The sequence below is a fragment of the Chrysochloris asiatica genome, unplaced genomic scaffold (genome assembly GCF_000296735.1).
Source record: "Chrysochloris asiatica unplaced genomic scaffold, ChrAsi1.0 scaffold00167, whole genome shotgun sequence".
NCBI classification, from domain to species: Eukaryota; Metazoa; Chordata; class Mammalia; order Afrosoricida; family Chrysochloridae; genus Chrysochloris; species Chrysochloris asiatica.
In genome coordinates, this window is record NW_006408685.1 from 2,546,432 (window position 1) to 2,559,286 (window position 12,855).

Sequence of the window (12,855 nt, forward strand, 5' to 3'; positions counted from 1 at the left end):
ATGGTATTTTCAATAACCTCATATGCATGCGAAAGCTGGACAGTGAATAAGGGAGACCATAGAAGAATTGATACTTTTGAGTTATGGTGTTGGAGGAGAATATTGAAAGTGCCATGGGCTGCCAAAAGAACAAACAGACCTGGTTGGGAGAAGTGCAGCCACAGTGCTCCTTGGAAGCCAGGCTTGCCAAACTATGTCTTTGATGCTTCAGACATATTTTCAGGAGGGACCAGTTGCTAAAGTAGAGGGTCAGAGAAAAAGAGGAAGACTCCCAGCGTGGTGGATTGGCAAAGTGGCAGCATCAATGGGCTCAAGTGTGGCCACAATTGTGAGGTTGGCCCAGGATCGAGCAGTTTTTTGTTCTGTGTTTTATAGGATCACTATGAGTCGGTACCGTCTCGATGGCAGCTAAAAACAAGGGATATGTGCTAGAGGTTTCAAGTTTAATCACAGGTACAAAATAAAAATAGCTTATTGATGGGCCACTAAGACTGCATTGCCCAAAATAGTAGCCACTAGCCTCATATGACTACTAATGTTTTATTTTGATTAATTAAAATGAATAAAAATTTAAAATATCAATCTTTGGGTGCACTACTGACATTTCATGTGCTCAATTGCTTCATTGGGATTTAAAGATATGGTGTGTTTTTATCATTGAAGATACAAGGAGTTACAGATTGTGTGAAACACTTTAAAACACAAATATATCTGAGCACTGGAATGCTAATCACAACGTCCTAACTACCAGTTTAAACCCAAAAGTTGAAACCCACCAGCTATTACTTGGAAACCCTATATAAGGTTGCTATGAGCTGGAACCAATTCAATGGCTCTTAACAACAAGAAAACTAAATTGACTATTATTTATTAAAGCAGTTTCAGTGCCTTTTTTTCTATACCTGTTAATGAGAGCATTTGATAGTTCAACCAGAATTTCTTTAATTCCTATTATGCATCCTGGTGTGGTACTTGCTGTATGATAAGTGTTGTACTGCTATCCACAAGGTCAGTGGTTCAAATCCACTAGCCACTTCTTGGAAAACCTATATTGGGTTGATGAGTCAGAATCAACTCAATAGCACTTGCCAACAATAATAATGTTTGTTAGGAGCAATGCTAAGTACTGAGAATACAGATATAAAAGATAAAGCATCCACCCTCAACAAACTCTCAATCTAATAAGTATTAATGCCGTTTGTCTACTTCTTTACTTTCTAGAAAAGTTGCCAAGTTCTGCAGAATTAACTTTACATTGCATGCTGCTCCATGTTCAGTGTTATGGTCTTAATTTTGGTCATCATAACTCTTTTACTCAATCTTGAGAATCTATCTGGTTTCCTACCTCTAGACTCCTGCTTCAGTTGACACCTTCTCTGCTGACAATTTAGCTATTAAGAAAGAAAGAAAGAAAGAAAGAAAGAAAGAAAGAAAGAAAGAAAGAAAGAAAGAAAGAAAGAAAGAAAGAAAGAAAGGAAAAAAAAGAAGAATGTATGTCAAAGAGAAGGATACTTATAAAAACGATGGGGTTGGGGATGGGATTGACTAAACCAGTATCAGGAAACAAAAAATGAAGTTACTTGGTTCCCTGAAGGAAAACTTTACATAAATTAAGTTCCAGTCAAAGGATGCCAATAAGTGTGAAAGATTATCTGTGAGAGTGTGAATGGACCAACATGCTCTTTGTTTTATCAATGCATCCACATCAACATAATAGGCAAAATTATATACTTTTATCATTATAATCATTAGCATGTAATTGTTGTTGTTGTTGTTGTTAAATGATGTTGAGTCGGTTCAGACCCTGTATAGGGTTTCTGAGGGGCAGCTGGTGAACTTGAACTGCCAACTTTGTGGTTGAAATTAACTTTGCAGTCCAGCACATTAAACCACAGCGCCACATCAGGACTCCTAATATGTAATATATGGAGTAAAATCCAAATTTTTCAAAACTTAATAGAGAATAAGTTTATTTCTGAACTTAATGGAAACTAATTGCTTATCATTAATAACTAAAAAGTAAGCATTCACCACAAGTTTATTCAAATACATTCTATCTAAGTCATATATCTTCTATACCTTAGAATTAGGCTGACATATTTCATTAACTAACTGTGAAACTTGAAGTCCCAGTACATTAGTTTACAAATACAAATGCTACAAGATGTAAGTAGTTTACAAATAAAAATGCTACAAGATATGTGCTACTTTAAGGCACAATGCCTCATACCTTAACATCAAATTATTGTTTCAAAAATTAAATCAGATGGATAGGGAATTAAATAATGAAGTCACAGTGAGATTCTATACCTTTTGGGTATGATAACAGGGTTGGAGAAATTATTGCAAACTGTGAGTTTGCATAACTCGAAAGAATGACTAAAAAGAATTTTGCTCTATACCTAGGAAGAAAATGAAGTATTGCCTGCTATTATATTGAATTTATGCATTATATAAAATATGTAAGGTTATATGTAACCTTATATATAACCTTACATATTTTAGAATAGCCCTTATATTTATCTTTTTTTTACCTTTTTATTGTATTATTCTTCTTGGAGCTTTTTTTTTGTTTTGTTTTTAAATGCCTGTATTCCATATTAGCTGTGTGTTATGTCTACACAAGTACAGAAGACTTGTATGTGTGTGTGACATGACATCTTTTTTTTAGCTTTCTATTGTGATCTGGGTGAAAGTTTACAGAACAAATTGGTTATCCATTCATCAATTCATACACATTTGTGGCGTTGACTGCTGTGCCCACAAGGTAATAGCACTTTCTCACTGTATTTCACATTTCCCTTAATCCTTCTGTCCAGTCCCTTCCCACCTTCTGAGCTTTATCCCTGGACAAATGCTGCCTTTTTTTATCTTGTATGGTTGTCTGAATTATGCCTACAATTTGGCTGAAAAGCAATCCACAGGGGTAAGTTCAGTTCCAAGATTTCAGGGTGTCTAAAGGACATAGTCTTAGGTGTTTCACCAGTCTCTATCAGACCAGTAAGCCTGGGCTCTATTATTTATTTATTTATTTATTTTTAAGATTTTGAGTTTTGTTACACATTTATCTAGTATTGGGATCCCCTTAAGAGTGGTCAACAGTGGTAACAAGGCACCATCAATTTCTTCTGTGGTGAGTATAAATGTAACAAACAGGCCATTTTAACATTTTTGCATGTACAGTTCAATGACATTAATTATTTACATCATATTATATAACCATCATCATTACTCCTTCCCAAATGTTTCTACCCTCTTTAACAGAAGTTCAGTGCCCCACCAAGGAATGCCTTTTGGTCACTACTAAAGCTTTGGTAGCTTAGTGGTTACGAATCGGGCTGCGAGCCGCAAGGTCAGCAGTACGAAACTACCAGCGGTTCCGCGGGAGAAAGATGAGGCTGTCTGCTCCCGTAAAGATTTACAGCCTCGGAAACCCTGTGTAGGGTCGCTATGAGTCGGAACCGACTCCACGGCACATCACAACAACAACAACAACAATGGCCATCATTAGTGGAGTCTTGGTGTGGTGCTGTGGGTTAATGCTCTGGACTGCAAAGTGGGTTTGAACCGCAAAGTTGGCAGTCCAAGATCACCAGCTGCTCCTCGGAAACCCTATAGAGATTCTCAGTGGGTCAGAACCAACTTGATAGCACTTAACAACAACAATAGACTTCATTCTACATATTGCCTATTGTAGATATTTCTTCTTAACATAATTTTATTAATCTGCTTTATTTGTTTAACTGCCTTCCCTGTCATCCAAGTTAACATGTCTACCCTTGAGACAGTGAGCATTTCTCCCATTCCTCCAATCCCTGGTAACTATCATACCATGTTTCTTTTAGCATGAAAGATTTTTCTAGACTTTTTATAACCGTTGCTCTTACAATAGTTATCTTTTTGTGAGTAATTAATTAATTAAAGCCAGCTAGTGGAGTACTGGTGTGGCGCTGTGGGTTAATGCGCCAGACTGCAAAGCTATTTGAACTGCAAGGTGGGTGGTTCAAGCTCACCAGCTGCTGCTTGGAAACCCTATTCAGGGTCACTATGAGTCGGAATTGAGTTGATGGCACTTAACAACAACAACAACAACAGTGTAGAGCTGTGAGATAGGTACTGGGCTGCAAGATTAGCTTGAACCATAGTAATGGCAGTTCAAACTCACCAGCCACTCCTCAGAAACCTAATACAGGGTTCTTATGAGTTGGAACCAACTTTATGGTACTTAACAACAGTGTCCTCCAGGTCTACCTATGTTATAAAGCCTTTCAAAGATTCATTGTTATTTTTTTAACTCTGTGGATTATTCCATTGTGTGTCTGTACCAAAGTTTGTCTAACTATTCTTCTGTTGATGACCATTTAAGCTATATCCATTTATTTTGTAATTATGAATAGTGCTGCAATGAACTTGGGTGTTCATATACATATTTGTGTCACAGCTCTTATTTCTTGAGGATATATACTAAGTAGAGAGATTGCCATGTCACATGATTACACCATTTTACAGCCCCACCAGCAGGGAGAGATCTAGACTTTCCATATCCTTGCCAATATTTTTGGCTTTTTTTTTTTTTTTTTTAACTTAGCTATAAATGCTGGCATAAGGTGCTATTTAATTTTTTTTTATGAGTCAGTTCCGACTCGACGGCACTTAACAACAACAACAACAACAACATCTCCATAATGGATAAAGAGCATGACAATTTATTCATATTTGTTGGTCAGCTGAATATTTTCCTTGGTGAAATATTTATTTATATACTCTGTACATTTTTAAGTTGGATTCTTTGTCTTCTGCACATTTATATTCTATAAAATTTAAAGAATAGTCTCTGGTCTGATATATCGTTTCCAAATCTTTTCCCAGTAATGCAGGCTCTCTTTTGTTGAAATTTTTGATGCACATAGTGTCTAATTTTTAGAAAGTCACAGCCATCTATTTTGTCTTCTGCTGTCTTTGTATTTTCAGTCATGTTTGATAGTGTATTTATGTCATGTAATCAGGGCCCATAAGTTTGTCCCTGTGTTTTTTGTTAATTATCTTTATAATTCTAGCTTTCACATTTAGGCCTTTTTTAAAAGTTTTCATTCATTGATTCCTAGTGTTAAGTATTACAACTTGAATAATCCTCAAAAACTAATATAAGTTCATCGACTTAAAGAAAAATTTTTTTTTTCTGATAAAAGGAAACAAGTGTAAATTGCTACAATTTGATGCACTTGACCTATACTTATGGAAGTAGTAACTTAAAATACCAACTAAGAGGGAAGGAGTCTTCACATCAATGATCAATTCTATCCCCTCTGTATACAGGGTAGATAGGGACGGGCAACTTAGCCATTGGCTACCTAAAATGAGGGGGTGATAAAAGCAAGTGGCTTACAAGTGTTCAAGAGGAAGTTTAGTTTCAGAGGGTGCGGTGAAAAGAATTCTCACTGAATAATTTTCATCTTGTCTAGATAGGTCTGGTAAAAGGAGATGGGGATAAGATTCTTATGTTTTAATAGTGAATAATTGTTATCATGACTAATTGTGACTATCACAACTGTAAAGGTAGATGTTTTGTAACAAAAAGGGGGGAGTAGTTAATCTTATAGTCCAGGAACAGAGGATCCTAGGACCATCAAGGGAGAAGAGCAGAAGCGGAATGTGAGACCCTATCCAGAGAAGAAGCGACACCAGAGATAGAGGCAGAGATGAGGACATGGGGAAAAGAGCAGCTGAAGACTCTAGACTCATGGAAAGAGAGAGGCTGTGTGCTGGCGGCCATGAGACAGGCTTGCAGAATGTGCCCTTTGGTTGTTTAAATTGTTATATATTCCTGAGTGTTTTTATGTATATTCACACACACACAGACACAAAGAGAGGGAATAGAAGCAAATATTGTTGAATGATGATGCACAGAGGAGATTGTAATCATTGCAATGAAATGATGTTTCTCCTATGTGACTTATCACTCAATTCACACTAAAACTTAAAAAAAAAACTAATATTAATTCAATACAGTGACAGTATTTTCTTAACAGAACTTGAGCTCCTACCTGTGAAAGAACGTGATCTGTCTAAATGGAAAACATACTATCAAGTCATTTTATAGAAAATAATAATATAATACCAACATCTATGTTTTCATTTGTGCCATGCACATTTCTGAAATATTGGATATCAACTGCTTGGAAGAAATGCTAAGGATTTATTTTAATGAAAGAGTTCACAAAATTCATAAGCTGTCACATACAATTTTGTTGTAAAATATACCTTAAATGTTGTTGTAATTGTTGTTTTTAAGTGCCGTTGAGTTGGTTCCAACCCATATTGATGCTGCATAGGGTTTCTCAGGAATGGCTGGTAAGTTTGAACCACTGGTCTTGCAGTTCAGTGTTTATCCTATAGCACTACACCAGGACTCCAATGTTGTTGTGCCATCAGGTGCCATTGAGTCGGAACTGTCTCATAGCAACCCCATGCACAGCAGAATGCAACAATGTCCGATCCCAGGCCAACCTCACTACCACTGCCACACTTGACATCATCAAGGCTGCCACCTGGTCGATCCATCTCGTTGGGGGTCTTCCTCTTTTTCTCCAACCCTCCATCTTACCCAGCATGACATCCTTCTCCATAGACTGTTCCCTTCTGACAATATGTCCAAAGTATGAGAGATGAAGCTTAGCCATCTTGGCATCCAAAGATCACACTGGCTGCACTTCTTCTAAAACAGATCTATTGGTTCTTTTGGCAGTCCATGGCACTTTTAGTATTCTCCTCCAACACCAAATTCAAAGGCATCAATTCTTCTACGATCTACCAGGTCTTGCACCTTCAAGATGGCAGATGTGGTAGATGTGTAGTGAGGAGCTCCGTCAACAACAACACGGAATACTGGGCCAAGAAGGCTCACGGGATGGTGTTGGAACTCTGAAACAAATATAAAGGTATGTTTGGAGAATCGGAGGGTTTACAGCTGGGGAGTTTGCAGGAGAGTCCAGAAATCCATTGTTTTCTGGTTCAAGACACTCAGCTGTTCCCGGAGCCGCCAACTTGGGAGAGAATATCTTGATTGTATCAGGATTGATAATATCAGGAGAGAACATCTTGATTGTGTCTTGATTGTATCAGGATTGATATAGAAATTTAAAGTGACAGAGTGACAGTTTTGACATAAAACCAAATGGCCACCACTTGTCTGTTGTGCTGTGGTGGATTGAGTTGCTGTGATTCTGAGTGCTCTACTACTGGTATTTTAAATAACCAGCAGGGTCACCCATGGTGGACAGGTTTCAGATGAGTTTCCAGACAAAGGCAGTCTAGGAAGAAAGAGTGACGAACTACTTTCGAATCGCTAATCACTGAAAACTCTATGAATAGCAGAGAAACACTGTCAGACACAGGACCGGAAAATGAGCCCCTCAGGTGGGAAGGCACTCAGAATGTGACTGGGAAAAAAATCCCTCCTCATAGTAGAGTTGACCATATTGATGTGGATAGAGTTAACTTCATGGGAGTAGAGCGCACAGAACCTTCATTTGCTGATGGGCCACAACTCAAAATGAAGAGAAACACCTGTAAACATCCATTGAAAATTGGAACATGAAATGTACGAAGTATGAATCTGGAAAAATTGGAAGTTGTCAAAAATGAAATGGAACGCATCAACATCGATATCTTAGGCATTAGTGAGCTGAAATGGACTGGTGTTGGCCATTTTGAATCTGACAACCACATGGTTTACCCTGCAGGGAATGACAAATTGAAAAGGAATGGTGTTGCATTCATTGTCAAAAAGAACATATCCACATCAGTCATGAGGTACAATGCTGTAAGTGATAGGATAATATCCATACGCCTACAGGGAAGCCCAGTTCATACCACTATTGTTAAATTTATGCACCAACCACTAAAGCCAGTGAGGAGGAAATAGAAGAATTTTATCAACTTCTTCAGTCTGAAATCGATCAAACATGTCGGACTCCAATGTTGTTGTTGTTATGTGCCGTGGAGTTGGTTCTGACTTATAGCGACCCTGTACAGGGTTTCCAAGGGTGTAAATCTTTACGGGAGCAGAAAGCCTCCTCTTTCTCCCATGGAACAGCTGGTAGTTTCGAACTGCTGACCTTGCAGTTCACAGCCGGATTTGTACCAGGACTCCAATAAGAGGTCTCAAATATGAGGTGTACCTGTCCCAGAATGTAAAAATTATGACATAGAAAGTTATTAAGAATTTTATTTCTATTTTATATTTTCAATAACAGATAAATACACTATGTTTTACTAACATTTAATATATAGTCAAAACTGGTGTCTTCACCAGTGAAGTATTGGATGAATCCTGAAAGAAGAATGGGAGTTCAAAGTAGGGAGGAAGTGACTGACTAGTGGTATTGTTGTTAAGTCCATGGTGTCAGTTCTGACTCATAAAGACTGTATAGGGTTTCAGAGGAGCAGCAGAGGGTTTGAAATGCCAATGTTTCAGTTTGCACTGACCTTGCTGTCCAGCATTTATCCTATCGTGCCAAACCAGTACTCCTGTTGTTGTTAAGTGCTGTTAGGTATTGAAAGGTCCAGTCCTTTCCAACTCATAGTGATCTTATGCACAACAGAATAAAACCCTGCCCAGTCCTGTAGCAACTTCACAATTGTTGTTAGGCTTGAGCCCATTGCTGCTACCACTCTGCCAAACCATCTTATTGGGGGTCTCTCTCTTTTTCACTGACCCTCTATTTTATCAAATATGATGTCATTCTCCAGAGATTGGTTCTTCTTGATAATATTCCCAAAATATGAGATACAAAGTCTCACCATCCTAGTTACAGAGGAGCATTCTGGCTGTACTTCTAAAACAGATTTGTTTGTTCTTCTGGCAGTCAATGGTACTTTTAATATTCTTCTCAAACACCAAAATTCAAATGCATCAATTCTTCTGTGGTTTTCCTTTTTCAGTGTCTAACTTTCTCAGTGTCTAAATTCCTCAGTGTCTAACTTTCACATGCATATAAGGCTATTGAAAAGACCATGGTTTGGACCAGGTGCAACTTAGTCCACAAAGTATCGTTGCTCTTGAACACTTTGCCTAATCCAATACAGCTATTTATTTCTTTACTGAAGCTTCCATGAATGTTGATAGTGGTTTCAAGCAAAATGAAGTGTTTAAAACTTTTACTCTTTCCTTCAGTTATCACAATGTTATTATTGGTTGGTTCAATGGTAAAGATTTTTGTTCTCTTTACATTGAGGTGTTACCCATACTAAAGACTATGATCTTTGATCTTCATCACTAAATATTTTAAGCCTTCTTCACTTTCAGCAACTAAGGTTTTATTGTCTGCATATTTCAGGTTGCTAATGAGTGTTCCACCAATCCTGATGCCATGTTTTTCTTCATATTATCCAGCTTCTTAGATTATTTTCTCAGCATACAGACTGAACAAGCATGGTGAAATAATACAGCCCTGGTACACACATTTCCTAATTTTAAAACATTTGGTGTTGCTTGTTCTGATCTAACAGCTGCCTCTTGATCTAGGTACAGGTTCCTCATGAACAAAGTAAGTGTGCTGGAACTTGTCATGATCCACATGTGTAGTCAATAAAGCAAAAGTAAACATCTTTATGGTATTGTCTGCTTTCAGTCAAAATCCATCTAACATCATCATATACATCATTTCATGTCCTCATCTTAATCTGGTTGAACCTCTGGCAGTTCCTTTCCAATGTATTATTGAAGCCATTTTTTAATTATCTTTAGCAAAAAAATTCTTGCATGTGATATTGATGATGTTATCCAATGATTTCTGCATTCTGATGGGTTACCTGTCTTTGGAATGAGCAGAAATATGGATCTCTTCCAGGCAAATAGCCAGGCAGCTGTCTTCCAAATTTCTTGGTATAGATAAGTGAGTGCCTCAAGTGCTGCATTAGTTTGTTGAACGATTTCTACTATTATTCTATCAATTCTCAGAAGCAATGCCTTTGCTGCACTTTGAACTTCTTTCAGTACCATTGGCTCTTTCTCATATGCTATACCACCTCTAGAAATGTTTGAACAGCAACCATTTATTTTTGATACAGAAATTGTGTATTCCTTCCATTTTCTTTTGAGGCTTTCTGCATAATTCAGTAGTTTCTTCATAGAATCCTTCAATATTTCAAGTCAAGTCTTGAACATTTTCTTTTAATTTTTCAACTTTAGAAATGCTGAGTGTGTTCTTCCTTTTTGGTATTTTAACTCCAGGTCTTTGCATATTTCATTATAATGTTTAAGTTTGTCTTCCTAAGCTGTCCTTTGAAATTTTCTGGTCAACCCTTTTACCTTTTCCTTTCTTGTACGTGCTTTAGCATCTCTATCCAGTAGAGCATGTTTCAGAGTATCTTTTCAGAATCATTTTGGTCTTTTCTTTTTTTCTTGTCTTCTTAATGTCATTTAGGTTTCTTTCTGTATATTGTTCTTGATGTCATTTCAAACTCCTTTGGTCTTCAGTTAGTATCTAATACATAAAATCTGTTCTTGAAATGATCTCTAAAGTCAGGAAGGATATATTTAAGGTCATATTTTGGTTCTCATGGACTTGTTTTAATTTTCTTCAATTTCAGCCTGTACTTGCATTTGAGCAGTTGATGATCTGTTCCACAGTCTACCCCTGCACTTGTTTTGACTGATGATATGGAGCTTTTCCACCATCTCTTCCCACAGATGTAGTAAATTTGATTTCTGTGTATTGCACTTAATGAGGTCCATGTGTACAGTTATCTTTCTTGTTTAAAAAAGGTATTTGCTATAAATAAGTAAATGGTCTTGTAAAATTCTATCATGTGATCTCCAGCATTCTTTCTATCATTATGGTCATATTATCCAGTTACTGAGCCTTCTTCTTTATTTCCAACCTTCACATTCCAATCACAAGTAATTATGAATACATCTTAATTGTTATTTTATCAATTTTAAAGTTAATAAGTTGGCAAAATTCTTCAATAAAATTATCACTAGTTTTCATAGTTAATATGTACATTTGAATAATAATAGCATTAACTATTCTGCATTTTTTGTTGTTGTTAAGTGCTATGAAGTCAGTTCCAACTCATAGCAACCCTATATAGGGTTTCTGAGAACAGGATGGTGGGCTTGAACTTCTAATTTAGTCCAGTGATTATCCTACAGCACCACAACAGGACTCTATGCCTGCCTTGTAGACAGCTGTATGAATCTTATCCTATGACAGACAGAATTACACTTCTTGATAGATATTTAAATGTTCTTTTTGATAATGAATGTAAAACAATTCCTCTTCAATTTGCCATACCTGGCATAGTAAACCATGTGCTTGTCTGATTCAAAATGGCCAATACAGTACATTTCAGCTCACTAATGACTTGGATATTGATCTTTATATCTTCCATTTAATTTTTGGAAGCTTTCAATTTACTGAGATTCATACTTTGCACACTCCATGTTCTAGTTACTAATAACTGTTTATAGCTCTCTCTCCTCATTTTTATTTGGGTCCCATAAGCAAATTAAGATCCTAAAAGCTTTAATCTAGTCACATCATTATGGTCAAGTCATCATTGAGGAGGCAGCTCTTCCCCAGTCAAATTTTGAGTGCCTTCCAAATTGAAGGGATCATCTTCCAGCAAAATATTTGTCAATATTCTGGTGCTATTCATAATGTTTCAATATTGAAAATTCTGGTATTATCTGACAGTGTTCTATTATTATTCATGATGTTTTCAGTGGCTAAATATTCAGAAGTAGTTCACCTTTCCTTCTTCTTAGTCTGCCTTAGTCTGGAATATCAGCTGAAACCTGTCCACCATGGGTGACCCTGCTGGTATTTAAAATATTACAGCAACATGCAAGCCACCACAGTACAAGAAACTGATAGATGAGTGGTGGCCAGGACTCCTAGTCGTTCATGTATTCTAACCTTATTGTGAGGTGCGTTACATATTCTCAATTGAGTTGATACATGTTATATATTCATTATTTTTTCTAAAGTTTTCTCTTACTAAATGGTGACACAATACAAACACAGACTGATATAAAATGCAAACAAAGGAGAAGAATGCTAAAATAGCAGGGCTATAAATAGGCCTGACAGCACTCTTTCTCCTAATAGGAGCTCTTTGTCACCTTCATTAAGAGGTAAAAACAATGTCAAGGTCATCAAATTTAACTTAGTAAGTTGGTATCAGATTTTATTCAATAATAATATTTCCTCACTAATATTGATATTAATATATGTATTTAAACTGTATCATATCATTAATAGAAACAGAATCTTCTTTTACTCATGTCAAAATTTAATAGCTATTTTATGTACATACCTTAATTTGTGTATATAATTTCAAATTAATAAGGGAACGTACTCATTTTTTGAATGATGGAGTGTGCATAATTTTTAAAAATTAGGTAACTGCTTGAAATGAAAAATAATTTCAGTACAAAATTTAAATTTGTTTTCACAATCAGTTGGAAATATTCTCAAAATACTCACTGATAATGTTCTATCTTTACATCGCACATTTACAATACCAAAAAGATGGAGACAGCCTAAGTGCCCATCAACTGAAGAATGGATAACAAACTGTGGTACATATGCACAATGGAATATTATGCTACTTTGAAGAATAAAAAGGAAGCTGCAAGTGATTACATAACATGGATGAACCTTGAGGACATTATGTTGCGTGAAATTCGTCAGTCACAAAAGGAAAAATATTGCATAGGACTACTATTGTAAAAGCTTAAGAAAAAGTACACACACTAAAGGGGGAAAAACAACAACAACAACACAAAACAACTTTGATGGTTACCGGGGTATAGGGGGTGGGATGAGGAGGAGGGAGGGGAAGGTG

General features: G+C 36.6%; 1 protein-coding gene across 1 annotated transcript in view; it reads right to left on the reverse strand.

The window, feature by feature from the left end:
- DACH2 (dachshund family transcription factor 2) overlaps positions 1 to 12,855 on the reverse strand; it is a 1,617,828-nt gene that overhangs the window by 468,930 nt on the left and 1,136,043 nt on the right. The gene's annotated exons all lie outside the window — the stretch shown is intronic.